We start from the raw sequence: 6000 nt of genomic DNA, 5'->3' as shown, positions 1-6000 counted from the left end.
AAAGAGGAAAGTGATTTTCGAAAATTAGAAAGAGAAAAGTAGTTAGGTTATTTTGAAAAAGATAAGAAATAAACAAAAAGTCAATTAGTTAGTTGAAAAAAGATTTGAAAATCAATTTTGAAAAGATAAGAAGTTAGAAAAGATTTTGAAATTGATTTTTGAAAAAGATATGTTTTAAAAAGATATGATTGAAAAGATATTTTGAAAAAGATTTATTTTTAAAATTAAAATTTATTACTTGACTAACAAGAAACTAAAAGATATGATTCTAGAATTTAAAGATTGAACCTTTCTTAACAAGAAAGTAACAAATTTCAAATTTTTGAATCAATCACATTAATTGTTAGTAAAGCCTTTGAAAATCATGAATTAAAGATGAGAAAAATATTTTAAAATTCAAATTAAAAATTTTCGAAAAATAGTAAGAAAAATGAAAAAGATTTGATTTTTGAAAAAGTTTTGAAAAGATAAGATTTTTAAAATTAAAAATTTGACTTGACTTATAAGAAATAGCTAAGTTTTTAAAAATTTTTGACTAAGTCAACTCAAATTTTCAAAATTTTGAGAAAAATAAGGAAAATATATTTTTTATTTTTGAATTTTTAATGATGAGAGAGAAAAACATAAAAATGACCCAAAACATGAAAATTTTTGGATCAAAACCAATGATGCATGCAAGAACACTATGAATGTCAAGATGAATACCAAGAACACTTTGAAGATCAAGATGCACATCAAGATTTATTTTTGAAAAATTTTCAAGAAAAGAAAACATGCAAGACACCAAACTTAGAAATTTTTAATGCCTAGACACTATGAATGCAAAAATGCATATGAAAAACAACAAAAGACACAAAACAAGAAAACATAAAGATCAAACAAGAAGACTTACCAAGAACAACTTGAAGATCATGAAGAACACAAACATGAATTTTCAAAAAAATGAAAAAATTTTTAAAACATGCAATTGACACCAAACTTAAAAATTGACTCAAGACTCAAACAAGAAACACAAAATATTTTTTATTTTTATGATTTTCTAATTTTTTTGGATTTTTTTCAAAATTTTATAGGAAAAAGAAAATAAGAAATTCAAAATTTTTAATAGGAATTTCAGGAATCTTTCAATGTTAGCCTAAAGCTCCGATCCAGGAGTTGGACATGGCTTAATAGCCAGCCAGCTTTAGGATATAAATCAGGCATGTAACAGTTGATACTTCATCCAACTCCATATACATGCCTTTTATGTTGACAAGTGGAAGCCTCAATTCAAAAGAATTTGGATATGGCTTTACAGCCAGCCAGGCTTCAACATGTCACCATGAAACTCTAGAATTCATTCTTAAAAATTTAGAATAATTTTCGAAAACAAAAGGAAAAAAATTTTTTGAAAATAAAACAAAAAGAAAATTACCTAATCTGAGCAACAAGATAAACCGTCAGTTGTCCAAACTCAAACAATCCCCGGCAACAGCGCCAAAAAACTTGGTGCACGAAATTGTGATCATCAACAATGGCACCAATAGACTTGGTGCTCTCAAACATGAATCACACTTTGTCACAACTTTGCACAATTAACCAGCAAGTGCACTGGGTCGTCCAAGTAATAAACCTTACGTGAGTAAGGGTCGATCCCATGGAGATTGTTGGTATGAAGCAAGCTATGGTCATCTTGTAATTTTCAGTTAGGCGAATAATAAATGGTTATGGAGTTTTCGAATAATAATAATAAATAAACAGAAAATAAAGATAGAAATACTTATGTAAATCATTGGTAAGAATTTTAGATAAGTGTATGGAGATGTTGTGTTCCTTTTGGATCTCTGCAACATACTGCTTTCATACTTTCAATCCTTCTTACTCCTTTCCATGACAAGCTGTATGTAGGGCATCAACGTTGTCAATGGCTACATCCCATCCTCTTAATGAAAATGGTCCAAATGCTCTGTCACAGCACGGCTAATCATCTGTCGATTCTCGATCATGTCGGAATAGAATCCATTGATTCTTTTGCGTTTGTCATCACGCCCAACAATCGCGAGTTTGAAGCTCGTCACAGCCATTCAATCCTTGAATCCTACTTGAAATACCACAAACAAGGTTTAGACTTTTCGGATCCTCAAGAGTGGTCGCCAATAATTCTAGCTTATACCACGAAGATTCTGATTAAGAAATCCAAGAGATACTCGCTCTTTCTAAGGTAGAACGGAAGTGGTTGTCAATCACGCGTTCATAGGTGAGAATGATGATGAGTGTCACGGATCATCACATTCATCATGTTGAAGTGCAACGAATATCTTAGAACAAGAATAAGCTGAATTGAATAGAAAATAGTAGTAATTGCATTAAAACTCGAGGTACAGCAGAGCTCCACACCCTTAATCTATGGTGTGCAGAAACTCCACCGTTGAAAATACATAAGTGATGAAGATCCAGGCATGGCCGAGAGGCCAGCCTCCAAAACGTGATCAAAGGATCAAAATACAATCCAGAGATACTAATACAATAGTAAAATGTCATATTTATACTAGACTAGCTACTAGGGTTTACAAAGATAAGTAATTGATGCATAAATCTACTTCTGGGACCCACATGGTATGTGCTTGGGCTGAGCTTGAGCTTTACACGTACAGAGGCTTCTTTTGGAGTTAAACTCCAAGTTGTAACGTGTTTTTGGCATTTAACTCTGGTTTGTGACGCATTTCTGGCGTTTGATTCTAGAATGCAGCATGGAACTGGCGTTGAACGCCCGTTTGCGTCATCTAATCTCAAATAAAGTGTAGACTATTATATATTGCTGGAAAGCTCTGGATGTCTACTTTCCAACGCCATTAAGAGCGCATCATTTGGAGTTCTGTAGCTCCAGAAAATCCATTTTGAATGCAGAGAGGTCAGAATCCAACAGCATCAGTAGTCCTTTGTCAGCCTTTTATCAGAGTTTTGCTCAGGTCCCTCAATTTCAGCCAGAAAATACCTGAAATCACAGAAAAACACACAAACTCATAGTAAAGTCCAGAATTGTGAATTTAGCGTAAAAACCAACGAAAACATCCCTAAAAGTAGCTAGATCTTACTAAAAACTACCTAAAAACAATGCCAAAAAGCGTATAAATTATCCGCTCATCACTGGTCCAAAATTCTTTGAGGACCAAAATGGGTATATACTCAAAAAAATATTACTATTTGTGCCCATGAAACATAGGTTCCACACAATAAAATTATCTAAACACTAAAAAATCACATAAAAACTCTAAATTACCCTTATCATCATCGTTTTCAACTTTTCATTGAACTCAGAACAGAGTGCTACCACCTAATGCCCCTGCAACAAATCAATTGCCAAACTCAAATAGGCCATGTGGGAAATTGAACGAATTGAGCAATCATCACCTAAGCCAAACTCTGAGAGACAGGGATGAGCTTGTTCTGTTTCAGCTCTGTTTCGGCGATGGATAAGGGTAATTTGAGGTTTTATGTGATTTTTTAGTGTTTGGATAATTTTGTTGTATGGAACCCATGTTTCATGGGTACAAATAGTAATTTTCTTTTTCTATAGGTAGATATGTTAGTGTTTTCAACTTTCATGAATAGAAATAGTAGTTTATTCATATTTCATATAATTTAATGAATAAATATATTTATTATTTAAATATAATTGTTCATACCTTGACCCAACAAACAAAACTCAGGTCCAATAAAAGGCTCACCAATAAAGGTGGACTTATTGATAGATCTGACCTCTTTAAAGAGGTCAGACAATGACATAGAGGCCTAGCTCTGCCTGGCATAACCGCATCCATAAAGTCTCTCCAACCAACTCTATCTCATTTAGAAGGTAGATCCCAACAAACACCTAACAAACTCCCAACCAAGGTGGTTATCTACTCTACTGTAAGGCATGTTCCAATCTACTAAAAACTTGCTCAAAGCCCTTGCTAACTTAAGCATCGGAATCTCTTGCAGGTACCACCCCTCACCTCCTCACGAGGAACTCGGACAGGCAGCATCTCGACACATCAAGTTGGATGCTGCTACACAAAGGAATTTGGACCTCACATTCAGGCCCAAATCAATGTTTCAGGTAACCCTCAAAATATTGGCGCCGTTGCCAGGGACCTGGGATTCATCCTCTGACAAATGGCGGACCCTGAGCTCAGAGACGGCTATACGGCATCTGAGTCCGAACCAAAAGACCAGCCGGAAGACCAAGCCCTCCTACTTCTGCCTCCACCACCGCACCATGGCCCCCATGGGAAAGGGACCTCGGGAAATCCCTAAACAAGGCAGATACAGTTTGAGGTCCACCATCCCGCAGCGGAGGATCCACCTCATACAACCGAGATTCTTGACCTCGTCCATGGCCAAGGGGACTGGCTACAACATCTCGAACACGAAGCTGAATGACAGCAGAAAGCAGAATTGAAGTTGCAAAAAGAAGTAAGGCGACGAAAGGAGTTAGAAGACAAGCTGCGAAAATTAGAAGCTGATATACAAAGAAGGAATAAGTAGGCGGAGAATGAAGAAAGCCTCTTGGCGGGGGCAAGATCCATCTGGTAGCCATTTTGGGCGTTTAACGCTCAGCCAGGTACCCTGTCTGGCGTTAAACGCAAGAATTTCCTTGTTACTGGGCATTTTTCTGAACACCCAGGATGCTGCTGTTTCTGACATTAAACGCCCAGAATGCTGCCTTTACTGGCGTTAAACGCCTAGAATGATAGCCATTCTGGCGTTTAACGCCCAAAGTGCCTCTTTACGCCCAGAATGAGCTCTTTTTCTCTGTGATTCCTCAGCTTTATGTTCTATATTTTTTTAATTTGAAGTTTTGACTTGACTAACAAGAAACAACTAAATTTTAAAAATTTTTGACCAAGTCAACTAAAAAAATTTGAAAATTATGAGAAGAAAAAGGAAAAGATATTTTTTTTACTTTGAATTTTTAATAAGGAGAGAGAAAAACAACCAAAATGAAACAAAACATAGAATTTTAAGATCAAAACAAGTAGTGCATGCAAGAACACTTTGAATGTCAAGATGAACACCAAGAACACTTTGAAGATCATGATGAACATCAAGAACATAGTTTTGAAAATTTTTAAGAAAAGAAAGACATGCAAGACACCAAACTTAAGAACTTTTTTACTAAGGACACTAACAATTCGAAAATGTACAAGAAAAACAAGAAACGACAAAAAAAAGAAAAATTAAAGATCAAATAAGAAAAATCATCAAGAACAATTTGAAGATCAAAGAAGAACACAATGCATGAATTTTCGAAAATCTAAGAAAAATTAAAGAACATGCAGTTGACACCAAACTTAAAATTTGACACTAGACTCAAACAAGAAACACAAAATTTTTTTTGGTTTTATGATTTTATTAATTTTTTTTCTTTTTTTTTTAAAAAAACTTTTTGAAAAGAAAATAAAGGTTGAAACAAGAAAGAAGGTTACCTAATCTAAGCAACAAAATGAACCGTCAGTTGTCCAAACTCGAACAATCCCCGGCAACGGTGCCAAAAACTTGGTGCACGGAATTGTGATCACACTTTTCACAACTCCGGTACAACTAACCAGCAAGTGCACTGGGTCGTCCAAGTAATAAAACCTTACGCGAGTAAGGGTCGATCCCACGGAGATTGCCGGCTTGAAGCAAGCTATGGTCATCTTGTAAATCTTAGTCTGGCGGATTCAATTGGTTATGAGTTTTAATAATTGAAATACAAATAAAACATAAATTAAAATAAAGATACTTATGTAATTCATTGGTGGGAATTTTAGATAAGCGTTTGGAGATGCTTTGTTGCTTCTGAACTTCTGCTTTCCTATTGTCTTCATCCAATCATGCGTGCTCCCTTCCATGGCAAGCTGTATGTTGGTGGATCACCATTGTCAATGGCTACCATTCGTCCACTCAGTGAAAATGGTCCAGCTACGGTTTCTGTATGGCTAATCAACTGTCGGATCTCTCGTCTCGGATGAAAAATACCAGGCACAGCTACCG

This window comes from Arachis stenosperma, chromosome 5 (genome assembly GCF_014773155.1).
Source record: "Arachis stenosperma cultivar V10309 chromosome 5, arast.V10309.gnm1.PFL2, whole genome shotgun sequence".
In the NCBI taxonomy this organism is placed as follows: domain Eukaryota; kingdom Viridiplantae; phylum Streptophyta; class Magnoliopsida; order Fabales; family Fabaceae; genus Arachis; species Arachis stenosperma.
Note: the sequence above shows the minus strand (reverse complement) of the source record.